The sequence below is a fragment of the Erythrolamprus reginae genome, unplaced genomic scaffold, assembly GCF_031021105.1.
Source record: "Erythrolamprus reginae isolate rEryReg1 unplaced genomic scaffold, rEryReg1.hap1 H_7, whole genome shotgun sequence".
NCBI lineage: Eukaryota > Metazoa > Chordata > Lepidosauria > Squamata > Dipsadidae > Erythrolamprus > Erythrolamprus reginae.
In genome coordinates, this window is record NW_027248528.1 from 1086662 (window position 1) to 1109094 (window position 22433).

At 41.6% G+C, this 22433-nt stretch overlaps 1 long non-coding RNA gene across 1 annotated transcript; it reads left to right on the plus strand.

Moving 5' to 3' along the window:
• Positions 1-9822: 9822 nt before the first annotated feature.
• LOC139155855 (uncharacterized) lies at positions 9823-21325 on the plus strand. The gene is made up of 5 exons (XR_011557125.1): positions 9823-10037; positions 10973-11025; positions 12381-12518; positions 18031-18177; positions 20948-21325. It is a non-coding gene; the product is annotated as an uncharacterized lncRNA (long non-coding RNA).
• The last annotated feature ends 1108 nt before the right edge of the window (positions 21326-22433 follow it).

Here is a 22433-nt window from a genome sequence, read left to right on the forward strand (position 1 = left end):
TTGTGTGGAGAATAAGGAATAAGTCATCAGCAGTTCGATCGTAACAAAATTCAAAGTTTAGCGAAAACTGCTAATCTCTAAATCTCATTAAACTGAACAAGTTATTTCCAGTGTTATCTGGCTAAGCACATTTCATTGCTCTAGATAATTGCAATCAAAATTAATTGTTCTGAAAATAATGGAAATGGGATTGATTTACTTTGGGCAGGACCGTAGATGCAGAAATTATAAGTGTGTAGTACATAAATACTGTATAGCCCATTTTGCCATATTTATACAGCCTATATATAAATATAGCCTATGTTTGCCATATTTCCTGAATAAATTCCCTTTGCTCTAATCCATATCCTAGTAGATGTATTTATGTTTATCTTTAATTCAGACATTGCACTTGATTTGGGAAGCTTTAAGTTTGCAGCAAGAAATCCTTCCCTAATATATTACTGTTGATCTAAGCTGAAATGAAGTTTGTTGCTTCAGACTGGAAAAATAACAAGGGCATAAGAATTTAAAAGAACGTGGGCAGGAGATACTATATCAATTTACCCTCCAGATTGTATACAGTGACCTGATTAATGAAGCCATAATGTGATTTATTTTGCTTTGCCTTAAGGTGTTGTACATTGACAATTGTGGCCTATTGTTGCAGTGGTTCCCAAACTTTTTTGACCATGTCCCACCTAAGCATCTTTAAAATCCTCCTTGACATATAATTCTTAATATTCAAAAGGTTATCTCCTACTCACACAGAGGAAGCCTAAAAGGCCATTAACTTGGTTTAAATAAGGTTCCAATTTCCCCCATTAAAAATCATGTTGCCCCCTTGTGGTGCATGGGCCCCACATTGGGAACCACTTTAGAGCATTAAACAGCCACTGACTGTAGCTCAACCAACTAAACATGATTTGCAAATGCTTAATTATTGTGTGAACCCAACTAGTGTTAAACATAGAGTTGCAACTCTAGATTGAAAAGGATTAGTCTTAATTTAGCACAACATGCAATCAATTTAGTGCCCTGGAGGATTTAGATGAGTTTTGAATATAGTCCAGGCAAGGCAAAAAGAGCCAATTTCCCAATATGAGTCTTGGGAAATTGTGTAAATGGAATTTGTGTAAAATACCTGTCATGGAATTTGTGTAAAATACCTTTCTTGATTGCGCCTTTAAGATATTAATTCCATATTGAAATATAAACATTAGGCATATATTTATGTTATCCATTTCTGTCTGCATTTCAAGTCGCTGTGAGAGTTACAGAAAGCAAAGAAAATTCCATGGAGAAATACCACACACACCAGTCTGGTGGATAATGAATTACCAGATTTTTAGGCATATAAGATACACCTTAGTTTTTGGGGAGGAAAATGGGGAAGGAAATTTGCTAGCGTTCTTAGTCTGATCAGCTTCATCACATTATTTTATCCCCTGGTTAGGGCTGAAAAAAACCTCTGTTCGGAGAGAGTAACAATGAGAAAGCCTGCAAGTGGTAAGAGCTGGCCTGGTTAGGGCTGGAACGAAATTTATTCGGAGCAAGTAGAGCAATGAAAAAAAGCCTGCAAAGACTTAGGTATGGAAAAACATTTTTCGGAGGAAGAAACAATGAAAAAGCCTGCAAGGGAAGAGCTGGGAAGATCATTAGCAGCTAGCTGGACTGGGGGGGAGGAGAAGCTTAAAAAAAAAAAGCTACATTCAGAATATAAGACCCACCCAAATTTTCATCCCCTTTAGGGAGCAAAAACGGTGTGTCTTATACTCTGAAAAATACAGTACTTATACATATTGACACATTTCACATACTTAGTAAACTTTATCAACACTTCACTGTTAAAGATTGCATTTCTTTAAGAGATCTAATAATTCAACAGTGGAGCAATTGTTTTTGTTTTTAATTTTCTTGCGTGTTAATGGATTTTAGGGGAAGTATGTGTATGTACCTTCGTGCTATTTTATGCCTCCTGGCAACTGCCTGGATGCATTTCTGCAGTTTTCTTTGCAAAGTTTTTAGAAGTTGCTTGCCATTGCCTGCTTCCTAGAGCTAAGAGCGACTGTCCGGCTGGTTTCATACTTATGGCAGGACTGGATTAGAAGGTCTCCCAGCCTGGTGGTTTATTTTCTGCTAATAGTTAATCTTTAATTATTTTGACAAAGTATGAGACAGAATTAGCTGAAAAATGCAAACAATCCGCAAGCTCTAGTAAAAGAAGTCTGGGAACACAATGAAAAAAAAGGGACTAAAATAAAGAAAACCAGATTAATGACAGCAGGTACATACAATAACCAGCCTTAGACTTATCAATTAAGATATTGAGGTAGTGGATAGCTTTTGTCCTTTAGGAACAACAATCAGCAAGGAACAAGAAGTTATAAAATACAGTGCATTGCCGGGAAGTTGTTGGAAAAGGTATTAAAATGCTGCGATGTCTATAATTACAACAACCAGAATCATAGAATTAGTGATGTGTCCTATGACACCCCATGGAAGTGAAAATTGGATTTGAAGAATCAGGTTAGGAAGAGATGCTTTTCAACTTTGGGGCTGAAAGCTCCTGAGAAAACCACAGACAGCCAAGAAAATAAACCAGTGGGTCTCTCTACAAATCAACCCAGTGGTCTCAAAGCACAAATAAGCTGGCTCAAATTAATCTGGACACATTACGTGAGGATCTAGCTCTCTAATGCTGGGAAATGTGAAAGAAAAAGGATATGACGTTGGAAGACCTGAAGGGTAAGTTAGGGACAGGTTATCATGGAGATAATTGATGTGGTCACTAAAGGTCAACAATGACTTGAATGCACATAATCACAGAAGCAACTCTTCAAATGCTTTATCCTTAATGAAAAATTAAATGTTAAGACTAGCACAAAAAATATATAATGCAATATGCTGCAGCTGGGTGCTCCCCAATATATTGGATTATAGCACCCAGCCTGAATTCCCAACCTGGAAGCTATTACATTGCTGGACCCTGATAGCATTTGAGTATTTGTGGGAAAGGGGATATGCTACGATTTCTATGTTTTGCCCCAACATATCTTTAATGGTTGGAATGTACGGGGTGGCGCAGCAGGTAGAGTGCTGTACTGCAGGCCACTGAAGCTGACTGTAGATCTGAAGGTTAGCGGTTCAAATCTCATCACCGGCTCAAGGTTGACTCAGCCTTCCATCCTTCCGAGGTGAGTAAAATGAGGACCCGGATTGTGGGGGCAATAGCCTAGCTCTGTTAAAAAGTGCTATTGTTAACATGTTGTAAGCCGCCCTGAGTATAAGGAGAAGGGCGGCATAAAAATTGAATGAATGAATGAATGAATGAATGAATTCTACTATATCATAGAGCCTAGGATTCAGTCTGATGTCTGCTCTAGAACAATACCTGGGCTGCAAATCACTTAGTGACTCCTAGAGCAAAGAACTGTGGTTAGCCTCTCTTTGTGGTCACCCAAAGTAATTTGCACTGATTGGTAACACTAGGTTGTCAAATGCCTTATTTCTACTGCTTTTCCATTACTATTAAGGTGGTAATGGGAATGGTGGGGAGGTTTATTTGATACTAATATGAAGAATAGCAATTTAGGAAGTCTGATGTTGCCTTCCATCAAGGCAAGAGATATATTGCATTGCTAAGTGAAAGAGCCACATTTCTGGCCTCCTTTGCTGAATTGAGAACTAAGCACAGGGTCAGGGGCTGTTTGATGTTTGCTATGCAGAGTGGTTGAAAGCATTTCAGAAAAAGGCAATAGCATTCATTCCTATTTCCTCCCAAGCAAATCCGGGGACTTCATGAAATCACCAGGATAATTGGAAGAACATTTCCCTTTTTGCATTAAGAGTCAGGATGCAATCCAGCACCTGCCTCCATGGCAATGAGACATTTAATAGCAGTAGCAATTGAGCTTAGACTTATATACTGCACTGCACTTTATGGGCAGTTGACAATATCAGCATCTTGCCCCTAACAATCTAGGTTCTCATTTTACCAACCTCAGAATAATGGAAGGCTGAGTCAACCTTGAGTAGTCAGGATCAAACTCTTGGCTGTGGGCAGAATTTGCCTGCTGGACTGCATTCTAGCCACTGCACCACCAGAGGCCTATATCTATTTGAAACTTATTTAGGAATGGATAAAATCATCTCTGAAGCTTTTACGCTGGCACTAACTTAGCCAGCCTTATACATCTTTAAATAAACTATTAAATGCAACAGAAATATTTAATGCTTGGCCTCTGGGGAAGTCTGACAGAAGACAGCTCCGTTCTCACAGAACTAAAGATCTCAGCAAAAAGAGGAGCCGGTGAATGGAAGAACTCCTTGAAACTCTAGGTCAAGGACAGGACTAGGATCAGGGGTGGGATTCAGCCGGTCCGGACAAACCAGATACTAATTTTACATCTGGTCTGCCAAACCGGTAGTTAAAAGGACTGGTTGGCCATGCCTACCTCCTCCCAGGAGTCTTCACGCAGTCAATTTTGGATGCAAGGTCCTGCGTGGAGGCTCTGGGAGGGTAAAAAAGGGGCCTTCTGGAAGTTCCTGAAGGACCCATTTCCAGCCTCCAGAGGCCCTCTGGAACCCAGGGGAGGCCATTTTAACCCTCCTGAAGTCTCAAGGAAAGTCTCTGGAGCAGTAGAAATAATGCATTAGACACCTCAGTGTTACTAATCTATGCTAATTACCAATCTGTTTCACCCTCCTCTCAACATGGTGCAGGCTGCATATACTACCCCCCACAATGGCCACGCCCACCCAGCAACCGGGTAGAGAAATAGTGGCTAATTTTTTTTGAATCCCACACCCGGCTAGGACCAAGCATAAGCTTGCAGAGTCTACCACCAAAGAAATTGCAAAATAGCAATTCTCTAGTGGCAGGGGGGGTGGGGGGATCACCTTGCCCAGGTTGGGCAATTATATTCCCAAAGGGCCACATGAGAAACTAGGAACTTTGGTGAAGGGCCAAATTAATGTAACTTGATTTGGTGTCCTCAAATTCAATCAGCCCAACTCCACGGGCTGTTCCGGGTGAAGGTTACACAAGCGCAGATTTAGGAGGTGCACCAACAACTGTGCAGAACCAGACCTAACTGAGCTTCTTCTGTCCCCCCCCCCCCTTTACATTTGATTTCTAATTTCCGATTGACCTCATGTAGGCCAGACATAGACCGCCAAAGGACTGGATGTGGTCTGGCAGCCATAACTGCCCAAGTCTGGTGTTGTCTAAGTCCAGTTTCAGTACCTTCAAGCAGACCCTGGGTTGACCCTCTTCCTCTTTTATCTACTTTAAGGGAGTATTTTGTTATTGATTTTCAAGATGTTAAGAATCTTCTGAATGGCAAATATCATCATGTCAGAAAAGTTTATTTCTACCCTTAATGAAATAAAGTTTATATATGTTTAAGGATTAGGATTAGAAATAAAACTGTAAGCAGGACTAGAATGTTGATTTCTGAAAGCTAAACATAGAAACATAGAAGACTGACGGCAGAAAAAGACCTCATGGTCCATCTAGTCTGCCCTTATACTATTTCCTGGATTTTATCTTACAATGGATATATGTTTTATCCCAGGCATGAAGAGCTAAAAGAATGTTTCCTATGGAGTGTTTTAAAATATTACTTAAAAAATACATGAAAATCTTGAATCAACTGTAAGAAAACCTCCCCTGGGGGAAAATTGCTAATTGGAAAATAAACATATGATGTGGGAACTTAGAAGGTTGACAGAGCGAAGCAGAGAGAATTAAGCTTTACAACAAAGGAGAGGAGAATATTAATACAAGGGAGCAATACTATTTGGCTGTAGAAGAAATTAAGCTTGTTTGGGAACAAGCTACACAGAAATTGGTTACAAGATTGACTGACACAATAAAAATGAATTTATCAGAGGATATAGAAGAAGGACAAATTTTACTGGACAAAACAGAGATGGGGGCTGATTCAAAATGCATAATGGAATAAGATGCTGCGGATTTCAAAATGGATTTATACCAAACAACAATAGTGATATTGAAAGGGATGCTATAATGGGATTACATTTGAAACCAGCTAATGTTTTAATAATTAAAGAGGACATACAAATAACAAATCAGAAGAATGGTTTTGAAAGCCTTATTTGGTTTTATGAACAGGATGTGTTGAACTACTGAAGCTGTTCCTGAAAGGAGAGAGATAAAGCGATAAGAAATCAATTTGTGGGATATCATTTGATGGATTAAATAAATGGAAGGTAAGTGAATTTATTTGACCAGAGTTAAAATGTATGCATTGTGGTTTCTGTTTGCTATTAATGACCAGAACTGAATGACAAGGCTTTAAAAATCTATATACCTGTACTGTATAAATGGGGAAGGATTCCTTCTGCTTTTCTTTTTATAGGAAGTGATAACTTGGAATACCAAATGGATTCATTTGATTAAAGTTAAAATAAATTGTCATTTCTGGTAGTTCTTCATAGCTTTTTCCTGATTAAAACTGAGTTTTCATCACATAAATTAAATCAAATACTGTAGATGTTAAATATACAAATATTTTGTTGAAGATGAGAGAAAGAAGTTGGAACATATAAACATATGTGGTGGGATTGTGATAGTGCACAAAAATATGGGATATGGTGTTTAGGGAAATTAGAGTATTTTTAAATATAAATTGAGCTATGTCATTGAGAATTACATTAGTGTTGCTGGTGGAAAAACAGGATATAAATAAAACAACAAAGGAGTTGATTTGATGATAAATTAGTGATGGCTAAATATTGGGGACAAAATTGGGATATTCAAAAAAATGAGGAGTATAATGAAATCTGGAGTATGGCAACAAATGATAAATTAACAAATTTAAATTTAAAAAGAGATGATTAAAGTGAACAATTATAATGAAATATAGGGGGATTTCATTAAAAAACAGTGTTGGTGGAAGGCAAAGGGAATAAGCCTATCCAAGAATACTGTATATGTTGTTTTGGAGGGGATAAGGGCACAATAGGAATACATTGTACAGTGATCCCTCATTTTTCGTGGGGGATACATTCCAAGACCACCCGTGAAAAACAAATTTCCGCGAAGTAGAGGAAAGATATATTTTTATGTATTTAACAAGTATTTGGCTTTTTAAAATCCTCCCTGTATTTTAACAACACACCGCTGCTGACCGCTGAGAGAGACTGGATTCTCTCAGCGGTCAGCAGTGGTGGTAGCGGCTTTCCTGTAGTCGGGTGGTGGAGGACAATCTTAAGAGTTGAGAAACATCCACGAACTGGAGGACAAGGCAACCCGAGCCTTCCCCGCGCAGGGTGAAGGAAGCTACCGCTGCAGTTTCCCTCCCAATATACACACCCACAAACCATCCCTGACCAGGCGTTCTAAGGTGTGAGGCCTCTGCCAGGAATGGGGATGGAGAAGGGGGGACACATCAATCACCCTGAATATTTTGGATATTCATCTTTCACGGTATCTGCGATATAGCAGTCATAAGCTCCCTTTCAAAAAACTTGTGAAGGAGCGAATCTGCGAAAGATGAACTGCGAAGTAGCGAGGGATTACTGTATATCTTTTAATTGACTGAATAAGAAATAAAAGTGGGAAAATGGTTTTAGGAGTGGGGTGCACTATGATATTTGCATTTTTTCCTTTTTGTATTGATTTATATGTGTTATGTTTGTATTATTTGTATTCAAAATAAAATATATATTTTTAAAAACTGAGTTTTTATAATTTTATCGATAAGGAATGAGATACAAGATCATTTTTAAAATTGAAAGGTGTTAGTTTGCTATACTGTTTCTACTTACAGAATCTGGAGGAAGAGGGGAAGTCATTTTTTAATACATCCTTTCATTTTTATTTTATATCTTTATTATTTATTTATTATTAATTATATTTATATGCTGCCCAACTCCCGAAGTCTGGGCGGCTTCCAACAGACAAAAACAATTTCAACAATTTCCTATCCCTTTGTACCTCTTTAGATTTTACATTTTTCTTGGTTTGAATTATTTTTTTTAAATCTTTATGTTTGTAACTTTTAACAAAATTATTTTAATAAATGATTAATATATTAGTCGACTCTACCATGTTAACGTAGAGAAAACACAAAGTATAGAAAAGTTGAACCTTCTTCGACAATGGAGAAATGCATGTTTGCTAAAAGTCGGAATCATGCTTCAAGCAATGCAGCTTTCCAGAAAAGTGATGCAATGCAACGAGCTAAACCCTTTCCTTCAGTGACGTCATAGCCTGATGTGCCAGGGATTAATGACTTCTGTCCTCCCTTCCGACTAAATCAATTTGCATCTCTCCTCCCCCTCCCCGCCCCGCGTCCACTAGTTTAAGGAACTCATTAACGAGTGGTGATTGGCTGGTACATTTGAATTCCTGCGGAGCAGCCTCAGAGGCCCTTAAACACGCCAGCCAATGAAAAGCCCACTATTCTCTACCCTCCCGCCCACCTGCCAAGAGCCTCTCTAGGGTCCCCGGAATACCCTGTGGCCGCCACGGTGAAAGTTTGCCGTTCCCATAGCAACGGCAAAGGGGCTGCAACGAGGGGCGTGATGGCCATTTTGTGCGCATGCGTAATATGGCAGCCGCTCTTCAAGGTAGAGACAGGAAAATGAAGAGTTGGAAGATCGGAATGGATCTAAGAGAAGTGGAGTCCCCATGCCATTTATTTCCGCTGACCTTTTTTTTTTGGCTTCAATTTCTGGCCACAGAAATAATAAAACGCAAATATTTAATATTTAATAATACATATGACATATTATTCAAAAGGTACTTAAATTGTTGATTTGTACCAATTTTAAGAATTTCATATTTGAGTTACCAAGTCGACAAAGCAACCATGTAGAAAACTCTTACGTAGAAGACAAAGTTCTTCTTATGCAGAGCATGGTAGCCCATGGGTTCTATCTATTGTAACCAGCACTTCGAAGCTTTTGGCAGCAAATGCAAATCTTTGCAATCTTCAAAATGCAGTTAACTTCACCCAGGAAACCATTTTCACCTTAAAAACAGCTTTCACGTAGTGTATATGTAAAAGCATTGAAAAGCCCGTCCCACTCAGCACAGCGACCCAATATTGTTAATAGTCTGGTTAAATATGAGACTCAAAAGTGCAAATGTTAACCCAGGTGTAGCTTGCACAAGTAGTACATATATAAACCTACAGAATGGGTAAAGTGGGAAATATCAGAATTATTTCTGAAACTGACTCTCTTTGTATATCTCTCTCTATTCCTTAAAAGAACGAATCTTTAGTCCACCACCACTGAGCGTTTGCGCAGTAAGGTAGAAGCGGAGTACGTATAACGTAGAACGAGGCAAATGCGCAGGCGTGGCATGTGGAGGAAAAGCCACTAGAGGCCGCTATGAACTCCCAATTGAAACGGGTCTTTTACATCTTTCTCACTCCACCCCGTCATTCGCGAATTGTGATTGGTTGCCATAATACTCGAAAGGCCCGCCGAAGAGCAGTCTTGTTGCTGGGTGGATTTTGTAAAAGAAACGAGCCGATGCACTCTGTATAGATTAAACAGGAAAGAAACAATGCTTTGTCCCGAATGATCAGAAATATAAGAAATAAGTTAATAATTTATACTGCTGATGGAATAGGAAAAGGTTTGTATTCCCCTATAAACATTGTAATATTGCCCCCCACCCTTATGGAAAAATCCTCCTTCCGATAACGTCACTTCGGAAGCAGTTGCCAGAACATTGAGGGACGGAGCTTCCACTTTAGACGGTGGATGACCTCCGAACTGATATATGGGAAGCGTTTCTCAATGACGTCACTGGTTCGCTGGACTCTTCCGCGAGCCGGCACGGCTCCACCAAGTTTGGTCGCGATGGGAATCCGTAGGAGCCTGACGTGACGTTGGAATAGATCTAGTTCCCTTGGCGACGGAGGAACGCGATTTTGATTTACACCCTGTGGAAACGGACATTGGTTGACTTTCCTTGCGGGGTTGTTGGGTAGCTCGCGAAGCACATTGTGCAACCTCGATGCTTATCAATATTAACTAAGCAACTTTCTGGCAAGATGAGCAACATCCATAGGGTGAATGCTGATGGGAAACGGTTTAACCCGTTATTTATGTTTTTTTATTTGTTTATTTGTTTTGTCAAATACATATTTGAGATATGTAAAGATATAATAATATTCATATACATGATACTAGTAATAAGAGTAAAAAGTAAGAAGAAACATTAGATATAATAATATTCATGTGCATGGTTCTAATAAAAAAATAAAAGAAACATTAGGGCGGGATGGAAGGGCCTCTGGTGCAATTATGCACGCCCCCTACTGACCTCTTCGGAATGGGGAGAGCTCAACAGTGGATAGTCTAAGGGTAAAGTTTTGGGGGCTAGGTGATGATATTACAGAGTCTGGTAGTGAGTTATGCTGTTGAGAAAGAAAGGCTGGGTTAAGGATTCTTTGATACTTTCTAGCGCTTTTAGTGGGGGGGTTTATGAAAAAAAAACCTGGACAATTTTAAGATGTACTGAAGGTGGACTTCAACTCCCAGAATTCCCCAGCCAGCAATTGCTGCTTATGGAGTTTGGGGGTGGTGGTGGTTTGAAGTCTTGCATAGCTTAAAAGGGGCTGGATTGAAAGAAAACCATTCTAGAGTGCTAATTTTATTTAATTTAATATTCACCATCGAGGGAAGCAATTTGGAAAAGTGAGTGTGCAGACAGCTGTTGAATTCAGATCCTGCAACCGTAATGGATCGGGAAAAAAGTTTTATATTTTCATTACAAAGTCATTAGCTAATGAAAAATCTGAGGTGCATATAAAAGTTACAAATAAGATCATTGGTACCCTGCTTTTGAATAGGGCTTGCCTTTCTTTAAACTTATGCTACTTGTAATGAATGTACGTGCAAATAGGAACTTGGACTAATTGTTTATTAAGCCTTAACTATTTTTTTATCAGTCCAATTATGTTTATGTGGTACAATTTATTGACAATATTTTCTTTCTTTTAAGGCTGTTTGACATCTATGGAGCCTCCAGACACATTTCCCAACTGAGGAATGGCAGTAAGTGCAACACCTCTCTTAGATTTGTTTCATAATTATCCTTTTCTGCCTCTCTATAGGAATGGAACTGCACTTCATAAATATACTTATAAATCAGTTATCTTAGAAGCCCAGAGTTCAACCCCAAGTAACATTGAATGGAATGAAATGGAATAGAATTCTTTATTGGCCAACTGTAGAATAGAATAGAATAGAATAGAATTCTTTATTGGCCAACTGTAATTAGACACACAAGGAATTTGTCTTTGGTACATATACTCTCAGTGTACACAAAAAGAAAAAAACCTACATTAATCAAGAATCAAAAGATACAGCACTTAGTGCTAGTCATAGATTGCTAATAAGCAATGAAATCATACTAGGAAACAAAGTTATATAAATTGTAAAGATACAAGCAATGTGGTTATAGTCATAAGTGGCAGGAGATAGGTAATAGGAAGTATGAGAATAGTAATACAGTCTTAGTAAACAGTTTAATAGTATTGTGGAAATTAGTTGTTTAATAGAGTGATGGCATTGGGGGGGAAACTGCTTGTGTCTAGTTGTTGTGGTGTGGAGTGCCCTATAGTATCATTTTGAAGTTGAAAGGATTTATGTCCAAGATATGAGGGATCTGTAGATATTTTCAAAGCCGTCTTTTTGACTTGTGCAGTATACAAGTCTTCAATCATGTCCTCAAAGCAGATTGGTAGCAATTGTTTTTTCTGCAATTCCAATTATCTGTTGAAATAGGTATCTCTCTTGTTTGGTTGCAGAGCTAAAACAGACAGTTATAGAGGTACAGATGATAATAATTCCTCTGAATCAGAAATAATCTCAATTTTAAGCATTAGATAACTATAGTATATACATGTATTTAACATAACACAAAATGCATGGCATGTGCTATAGTTGTATTTGGATCATTAAGCTGAAAGATTACCTGACTTTTGATTGTTGGAGGAATTATATATTTGGTATAAAGATTGTCAGTCAAAGCTGTTTGGTTTGTTAATGTTTAGTTGAAGTTTACCAAACAAGCCAGTTTGGTCTGATGGTTAAGTCATCAGGCTAGAAAGCAGAAGAACACAAGTTGCAGGCCCATCTTTGTCATAAAAGCTAGGTGAGTGCCTTTGGGCCAGTTCCTATCTCAGCTCAAATCACTTAAAGAGTTACTGTAAAGAAAATAAGAAGAGGAAGGTATGTTGGATATGTTCACTACTTTGACTTATTTATAAAAATAACGAAAGAAAGCTACAAAATAAATAAATATCAAATATTGGACTAACGTGGTCTTGCCTGCGACTCCATTTATGCCTCCTTTACTCCTCACCCCTGCTACTGTCAACCTGCCTTTGACTTTTTCCATCTTACAGACTCCATCGCTGAATCCTCCACCAGATCTCCCCTTTGCTGCCACCTTGTTCCTGCCCCTCCCTGCCATCGTTTTCTTGGTTGTTGGTTCCTACCTGCTGCTCCTCATTCTGGTCCTGGTCCTCAGACAATGCCTACTGGTAACTGGGATGAAAGGATAAATAAGATCTGAACTATTTTCCATATTAATACTGCTCTTATTTCAGCAGTTTTCCATTAGAAAATGAGCAAAAATAATGCATTTAGGCATCAATCATGCAATCCTGAGTGGATTCTCATTCATGCAGACTGAATTAGTTATTGCACATAGTCAGATCTGTTTTCCACTGTTGCCTTACTTAGTTTTACCTTAGCTTTTCTCCAAAGATTGCCAACATGCATTGTTGCTGCTTAGACACGGATTACAGATAGTCCTCGATTTACAATCATTTGATTAACGACAGTTCGAAATTACAAGGGGACTGAAAAAAGTGGCGTATGACCATTTTTCACCCTTGCAACCGTTGTAGAATCTCCATGGCCATGTAATCAAAATTCAGATGCTTGGCAAAATTAAGCCGCCCCGAGTCTACGGATAGGGGCGGCATACAAATCTAATAAATAATAATAATAATAATAATAATAATAATAATAATAATAATGATAATAATAATAACTGATTCATATTTATGACGGTCGCAGTGTTCTGGAAACATAATCACCTTTCGTGACCTTTGGATGAGCAAAGTCAGTAGGGATGCCAGATTCACTTAACAGCTGTGTTACTAAGTCAAAAACTGGAGTGACTCACCAACTCTGGCAAGAAAGGTGGTGAAAAGGGACAAAACTCAGTTGTCTCACCTAGGAAAAGAAATTTTGGACTCAATTGTCATAAATCGAGGGCTGCTGTAATTTGCAATATGTAAATCCAAGAAAAAATATATAGAAGCTTTGGCCAGTGAGAAGCAATACAGATGAAATAGTTTTTTCTACTGTGTTTCCTCAACAATGAGACATGTCCCCATAATAAGGCCAATCAGACTTTTCAGTGCATGCATTGAAATAAGCCCTCTCAACTACTTTTCGGGGAAAGTGGGGGGACATGCTCCATGCACCCCAAATGCCCTTTCCTAAGTGCATTGCTTGCTGCCTGCTCCTGCCCATTTGTTCCAAACCCTCCACTCTTTCCTTGGAGAGAGAGAAGGCAGTGGCAGCAGCGGCCACTCACTCAGTGATTGAACCCATGCCCAGAAGCATGACATGGCGAGAAAGAGCTGAGGTGCTATGGAGCCTGCCGAGAGAGTCACCCACCAAGCCAGAGACACAGGGAGGTGGATCCCGGGACAGATGGCTGGAAGGGTCCTTCTGCGTCTCACTGGCGGATGGTGGGGTGGGGTGGGGCTCTCCCACATCCTCAATTCCTGCCTCAACTCCTCTCTTCCTTGTAGGCAGGAGCACATTTCAAAACACCGCTGGAGACAGAGCCCAGAGGAGGCGAGTTAGTCCTGTGGAGTGTGCGCAATGCCGCAGCAGAGGGAGTTGGCAAAACTGCCTGCGTGTGTCCGCCTCTCACTTGTGCTCTTTCTTTCTCTCCCTCACTGGGAGCTGCACCCATTGAGACGCATGTCTCTTGGTCAACCTTGCTCCACCTGCCACCCCCAAATTGTGTCACACTGCGAGATGCACATTCTGCCTGACACATAGCTCCATCACGTTCCTCGGCGTTGTGTCCAGGGAAGGAAGTCCATTGTAAAAGAAAACATCTCGCAAATTCAACTCAACTTCATCAACTAGTGAGAAATTTTCTTTTTTAATGAGCTTTCATCTCTGGACACAACGGTGAGGGACACGACAAAGCTACAAGTGTCAGGTAGGACACCCGTCACATGGTGAGACGCAATTTGGAGTTGGCAGGTGGGGCGGGGTGGGATAGGCCGCAAGACACACGGCCTATCTGACATTTGTAGCTCCATTGTGTTCCTCGGCATGTGTTCAGAGAAGGAATTCCATTGCAAAACAATATGTCTTGCAAGTTCGAGGTTTGATTGAATTCACGGGTTTTCTTTTACAGTGGACTCCCCTGGACACAACGGTGAGGAATGCAATGGAGCTACAAGTGTCAGACAGGACACACATCTCATGGCCCAGCCCACCTGCTAGAAATGAGTCTCTGTGAGACTTGTCACGCCACCGCTGTTGCCTTGTGGAGCAGGACTCTACAAGGCTTCTTGTGCCATTGCATTCATGAACAGCAGCACCACCTCGTGTTTCAACATATTGGCACAACCACGAGTGGTAGGACCCAGCTGTGCCGGTATGATGAAGCCTTGCAGATTTTTTCTCCACAAGATGGTGGTGGCAGGCCAGCCGCTTGGCTGGCGCCAAGAACAGGGAGTGGAGGTGGCAATAATGGGACATCCAGTCCCACACTCAACGCCTACTGCACCTCCAAAATAATAAGCATCCCCTCAATAATAAGGCCAAGGCCAGATTTTAGGGGTCAAAATAAAATAAGACCCTGTCATAATTTTGGGGAAACACAGTAAGTACTGTATTTTTCAGAATATAAGACACATCCCCCCCTCTAAAAGAGGCTGAAAATTGGGGTGTGTCTTCTACATTGAATGTAGCCCTATCTACCCGCCAGTCCCCACGCTTTGGATGTTTTCAGCCTTCACACAAGCTTTTAGACCCTTTCCAGACAACGGAGATCACCACAGCACATTGTTGTCTCCATGCGTCATGTTTTCAGTCTCCGCACGTCACATTTTGGCCTCCGAAAGCTCCGTTTTAGACCTGTTCCTGGTCGCAGGTATTGCCACAGCACATTGCTGTCCATCACCGCCTCTGCGCATCATGTTTTCACCCTGCACGCATCGCATTTTCAGCCTCCTCACACCCCATTTTTAATCTCTGCGCATTGCATTTTTGTGTGGTTCCAGGCATTGAGGTTCAGCAGCAGCAGCAATCCCCACCACCTGGAACTGCCCAAAACCACAACAATCAGAAGCCAAAAATGGGAAGTATGGAGGCCAAAAACATAATGCACTGAGACAGTGATTGGCAGTGATGTGCTGTGGTGATCCTCGCATCCTGGAATGGGACTAAAACGAAGCGTTCGGAGGCTGAAAACGCAGTGCGCAGAGGCCAAATACATGAGGCACAGAGGCCAAAAATGAAAGTCATGGAGGCGGTGATGGTCTGTGGCAATCGCTGCAACCTGGAACAGCTGATTGGGAGTCTTCTAGGACAGAGGTCCCCAACCTTTTTTGCACCAGGGACCGGCTTTAAGCTAGACCAGTTTTCCATGGCCCGGTGGGGGGGGGGGGGGGGCTTTGGTCATATGGGGGTGGGGTTATGGAGGGGTGGAGCCAGGGCCGCCATCAGGAATTTTGGGGCCCCATACAGCCTAAGTGTCTGGGGGGCCCCCTCCCCGCCATTTTAAAACTACTTTATTTTGCGACATACCAATTATGTATGAAATTTACCTTCTTTGGGGAGGGGTGAAAGGGGAGAGTAAGAGAGGAAGGAGTGAAAGAAGGGAATGAGGGAGGAAAGAAGGGAGGAAGGAAAAGGAAAGCAAGAAATGGAGGAAGGAAAGAAAGAAAGAAAGAAAGAAAGAAAGAAAGGGGGAAGGGACAGGAACAGAGGAAGGAAGCAAGGAAACTTATGAAAGGGGAGAGTAAGAGAGGAAAGACTGAAGGAAGGGAGGGAGGGAAGAAGGTAGGAAGGAGAAAGAAAAGAAGAAATAGAGGAAGGGAAGGTAAAAGAGAAAGAAAAAGAGAAAGAAAGAAAGAATGAATGAAAGAGAAATAAAAATAGAGAGGGGGAATGAAAGAAATGGAAGGAGGGAAGGAGAGAAAGAAAAAGAAAGAAAGCAAGAGAGAAAAAAGAATGAAAGAGCAAGAGAGCAAAAGAAAGAGAGAAAGAAAGAAAGAAAGGCAACTTCAAAGAAAGGCTCACTGAGCATCTCTCACTCTCTTTCTATCCCTCTTTCTTTCTCTCTCTTCCTTTCTATCTCTCCTCTTCCTTTATCTCCTCTCTCTCTCTCCCTCTCTTTCTCTCCCCCCTCTCTCCCCCCTCTCTCCCTCTCTCCCTCTCTTGCTATCTCTCCCCCCTCTCCCTCTCTCTTTCTCTCTCTCCCTCTCTCTCTTTCTCCCTCTCCCTCTCTTTCTCACTCTCCCCCCTCTCTCCATTTCTCTTTCTCCCTCTCTTTCTCTCTCTCTCCCCCCTCTCTCCCTCTCTTTCTCTCTCTCCCTCTCTTGCTATCTCTTTCTCTCCCCCTCTCTCCCTCTCTCTTTCTCTCCCTCCCTCTCTTGCTATCTCTTTCTCTTTCTCCCCCCTCTCTCCCTCTCTCTTTCTCCCTCTCCCTCTCTTTCTCTCTCTCTCCCCCTCTCTCTTTCTCTCTCTTTCTATCTCCCCTCTCTCCCTCTCTCTCTCCCTCTCTTGCCATCTCTTTCTCTCCCTCTCTCTTTCTCTCTCTCCCTCTCTTGCTATCTCTTTCTCTCTTTCTTTCCCCCTCTCTCCCTCTCTCTTTCTCTCTCTCTCCCTCTGTTGCTATCCCCCCTCTCTCTTTCTCTCTCTCCCTCTCTTGCTATCTCTTTCTCTCTTTCTTTCCCCCCTCTCTCCCTCTCTCTTTCTCTCTCTCCCTGTTGCTATCCCCCCTCTCTTTCTCTCTGTCCCTCTCTTGCTAACCTCCTGTCTCCCTCTCTTGCTATCTCTTTCTCTCCCCCCTCTCTTTCTCTCTCCCTCTCTTGCTATCTCTTTCTCTCCCCCTCTCTCCATCTCTCTTTCTCTCTCTCCCTCTCTTGCTATCTCTTTCTCTCCCCCTCTCTCCATCTCTCTTTCTCTCTCTCCCTCTCTTGCTATCTCTTTCTTTCTCTTTCTGCCCCCCTCTCCCTCTCTCTTTCTCTCTCCTTCTCTTTCTCCCTCTGTTGCTATCCCCCCCTCTCTCTTTCTCTCTGTCCCTCTGTTGCTAACCCCCCCTCTCTCCCTCTGTTGCTATCTCTTTCTCTTCCCCCCTCTCTCTTTTTTTCTCTCAGCAGCGGCAGCAGGGTGATCAGCTGTGAGGCGGAGCTACGGAACTGAGGCACGGACGGCGGCGGCGCAGGCTCGCCCAGCTGGGAGGCGGTGTTCTCGCCCCCCCCCCCCCCAGCTGAAACTGACATCCGGCCGGGGCGATTCTTCCCCGGCCGGACAAGCACGCTTGTGCTGCCAAAGGCAGCGTGTGGGCAAGCCTGCGCTCTGCTCAGGCTCGCCCAGCTGGGAGGCGGTGTTCTCGCCCCCCCCAGCTGAAACTGAGGTCCGGCCGGGGCGATTCTTCTGCCGGGAGGGCAGCGCCGCCGCGGACCGGCTGGAAAACCCCAACGGCCCGGTCCCGGTCCGCGGACCGGCGGTTGGGGACCTCTGTTCTAGGAGGCCGATCCACCTCCCAATCAGCTGCTCATGCTGAATTAGGCTGTGATAATGTGTTGAAGCTGACCAGGCTGTTTGCTATTTGCTGCAAGGATGCCAACCAGATAAATAGGCAGAGGAAGATTTTTTTTTTCTTGTTTTCCTCCCAAAAACAAACATAACTGTTATACTCTGAAGCATCTTATACTCCAAAAAAATAACAGTAGTTCTTATGTAATGAAACTATACGTTGTTTTGTTTTTTAATACTGCTTCCCAGGCCAGAGGTTTTTGTGCCAATTGCTGTTCCTGTGAGAAGCGGTCTTGGCCAACCATGTGTGAATGCTGTATGGCTTGTGCCGAATCATGTGACTGTGCCCTTCACACTCCAGCCCATTGTCTAGATCACTGCTGTTCTTGTGCTAATGTGAGTTTTCTCAATGCCTTTTTTTCCTTGAGTAAGAAGATAAGTTGATTTAGATAATCAATTGTGAGGGCTATGTTGAATGCCGACAGGGAAACCTTCAGCGTTTAGAAAATGTTAAGAATGTTTGTAAAAGGGAAAATGTATTTTGGGTCCAATCTGAAACAAACGTATTGTGTGTTTTAAGTTTCGCAAAGTTATTCCAGACAGCTGTGAGTCAGTAGGATCAAAAGCCTGGAAATGATGTTTTTTCTGGATTTGGACCAAGACAATATCCAAAGGGCAAGATCGGTGTTGGATTTAGATTAGGGAGAAGCTTTACTTGGCTATACAGATAGTCCTCATTGAATGACCGTTCAGTTAGTGACCATTCAAAGTTACAACAGTGCTGCACAAGGGGCACTTGCAATAAGCCCTCCTGGTTGCAACCATTGCAATGTCCTGTAGTCATGTGATTATGATTCAGGTACTTGTCCACTGATTCATAATTACAACATTGTAATGTGATTGTCCGTCTTGACCTTCCCTGCTGGGTTCCACTGGGCAAAATCTATGAGGACACTGGCAAGAGGTTGCAAATAGCAATAGTACTTAGACTTACATATCATTTCACAGTGTTTTACAATCCCGTCTAAGGGATTTACAGAATCAGCACTTTGCCCCCAACAATCTGGCTCCTCATTTTACCAACCTTGGAAAGATGGAAAGATGAGCCAACCTTGAGCCAGTGAGAATTGAACTGCTGGCAATCTGCAGAATTAATCTGCAATACTGCATTGATGCTGTAATTGCACAGAATTCACCTAATGGCAGCAAATGAGAGACTGCCGCAACTACTGAGTTAGAGTTGTCCCCAACTGCCTGCAGCCATTGCCACATACTACAATGCAAAGAGGTTGATAAGTAAGTGGAGGTTGCAGAGGGCTGCACATGCGCCAATGCAAACACTTTCCTAATCCCAACCATGTGTTGTGTTGAGGTGCACATCCTGTGTGTTGATTGGTTGATCCGACTTCCTCTTCTGTGCTTTGCTGTTTGGGGACCCCCTAACCAGAACATTCAAATTTACTGACCTATAAAAGGAACACCTATGCAACCTTCTCCGGGTCCCGTCGACTAAACAATGTTGTCTGGCGGGTCCCAGGGGAAGAGCCTTCTCTGTGGCGGCCCCGACTCTCTGGAACCAGCTCCCCCCGGAGATTAGAACTGCCCCCACCCTCCTGCCTTCTGTAAACTCCTTAAAACTCACCTCTGCCGTCAGGCATGGGGGAATTGAGGCATCCCCCCCCCTCCCTCGGGCCTATACAATTTATGTATGGTATGTCTGTGTGTATGTCTGGTTTAATAATGGGGTTTTTAATTGTTTTTAAAATTATTATATTTGTTGTGAATTGTTCTATTGTATGTTGTGAGCCGCCCCAAGTCTACGGAGCGGGGCAGCATGCAAATCTAATTAATAAATAAATAAATAAATAAATAAATAAATAAATAAATAAATAAACCATCCCCAAGCAACATCTGCATAAGTTCCATCTCATATGCAGTGTCGGAGAAGGCTGCTCCAGCCTTAAATTGTCCTGGTCACATGACATTCCACTTTATGACTGTATCACTTAGCAGTGGGGTTGCTCCTCCCAACGTTTATCATTAAGTGAGGCCTACATGTATTATTGAGCCTTCATTTTATGATGGAATCAGATTATCCAAGAATATACCAGTTATGCTATAAATATGTCCCTAGATTTCTGACTACTATGGAGAAGACAGCAGCCTCCTAGGATGAAGTTTTTGGCTATGGAGAAAATCAGAATTTCTAGATGTCTGGGTTTGTAGGGAAAGTTATATCAGTTAATAAATTGTACTAAAGTAATTGAACACCACTTTTTGCTAGCTTTTACGAATATGATTGCTTTTTTTAAAAAAATCTGAAATTGCCCTTCTCAATAAAACAGACAAGAGGGTCTGTTTTACGAATGAAATATCTCGGAGCCAAGAAAAATTAATTAAATTTTGAACAGAAAGGCATAAATGACTGAGAAATAAAGCCAATACATAGTTAAGTGATAATCATGAGATCATGGTTAAGAATGAATGGAATACAAGTAATTCTTGATTTATTACCTGCCCATTATGGTAGTAAGTTTTGACAGTCATAAAGTAGGACACCTAATTTTACACCTTATTGTGCCGGTTGTTAGGCAAACCCCACAATTGTAAAGCAAACCCATTGTTTGCTGTAGACCATTTTTGCTGAACACCATAGATAAATACTATTGGGTTTCAGCAAAAATGTCCTAAAATGTGTTTGTGTGACTGCAGGATGCTGCAAATGGTCATAAATATGACCTGCCATCCGGTCACATATTGGCAGAGGGGGTTGGCCATTGGAACCTCAGAACCTGGTTGGAAGTAGCTCTGAAGAGGTCTGTTGTAACTTTGAATAATTGCTGAGCAACCAGTCAAAAATCGAGAACTACTTATACAATACCAATTTAATTGACTTAATTGACCTAAGTAGAAAAATAATGCAATTTGTCTCAATCTTCAGTGAGATAGAATCTGAAAGAAAACGAATCTCAGTATTCAAAATGACTTCCAGCTGATGTCCTTCAGGTTGCCTATTATCTCTTCCTTGAACATAGATCACAATTCCAGAAGCTTTATGCTAATCATTCTGCAATATTGCTCCATGCCTTCAGTTTGAAAGGATTAGTAGATTTTGATGGAGAATATTCTGTGGCTTAACAACATATGATTTTTCACTTCCCAACAGGGCTTGGAGCCAAGAAGTTGCTCTTTTCCACGCCTGTGCCCACTTTGTGACTGTGCCTGTACATACCAGCCCCCAGACTGCCAGAATATCAACTGCATTTGTTTTGAAATCAAATTGCGTTAAGGGACCTTCGCTTTCTAAATAAAAGAGATTTGTATCTGGAAGCATGACAAAATGTAGGAGACTGCAAGTGATGATTAATACAGTAAACTGTTGCTCAAATTAGCAAAATTATCTTTTGTGTTGCCAAGAGATTTAAAACTTTGCACTTCTTTTTCGTATTCTACCCCCAAAAAAAATACTATTGATTTTTATACTGCTTGTTTGATACCATGTTTTATATGAATTGCTGCATTTTATAATAAATTGAGTTGTCTATCCCGTGTCTTATATCTGTACATGCATTAAAACAGTGGCCCCTAATCTTGGGCACCAGGGATTGGTTCCGTGGAGAGAGGTTTTTCAATGGTCTATAGGGTGTGTGGTTTTGTGTGCTGCCTGCATCCTATGGATGTGGCTTTGCTTGTCTGTGTGGTCCTGTTTCCAGCATGCCGCAACCCAGTGCTGGTCCTTGGAACAAGGCGTTGGGGACCCTTGCATTAAAAGACTAGTAAAACAGTATAGATGTAGATACACAGTAGGTATGTATAAATGCAAACCTCAGTGAGCAGTTTGGATGCCAATTTTATGGAAGTGCTTGGATATTCATATGCATTTTGGTAGTTAAATATTAAACAAAACACTCAATTTCATGCAACAATCGTTCATCTGATGCATTTTGTCATCCTCCCATGGTCATAAAAAAAGTCTTTCTTACCTGAATAATTTTATTAGTTGCAATCTGGAAACAAGTGAATTTTGATTTGGCATAGATAAGCATTTTTTTAAAAATTACAGGTTTGTTCAGGTTTGCAACTGAATTGGTATTTTGGAAGCCAAGGCAGCAGAAAGGGAATAACTGGAAATATAACAAAGTTGAAGGGACCTTGGAGGCCTTCTAGTCCAACCCCTTGCTCAAGTAAGAGACCCTACACCAGTGATGGCGAACCTATGGCATGTGTGCCACAAGTGGCATGTGAAGATATGTCAGAGAGTACGGGAGGCATTGCCCTATGTCAGCTCCAGCATGCATGCATGTGCTGGCCAGCTGATTTTTGTTCTTGGGGAAGGCCATTTTGCCCTCCAGAGGCTTCAGGGAAGCTTCCCTAAAGTCCTAAAATGCAAAAAACTGCCAAATGGGCAAACCAGAAGTTGGAAAAAAGTTGGACTTCTGGTTTGCCCGATGTGCTATTTTTCACAGTCCAGAGACTTCAGGAAGCTTCCTCGAAGCTTCCGAAGTGTGAAAACAGTGCAATGGGCAAATCAGAAATCAATTTTTTCCAATTTTCTGTTTGTCAGTTTGCCTGTTTTTTCACCATTCCATGTTTCATTGAGGCCTGTATGCATGCACGGGGGTGGAGTGGGTTGGGTTGTGCATTTTAGCACA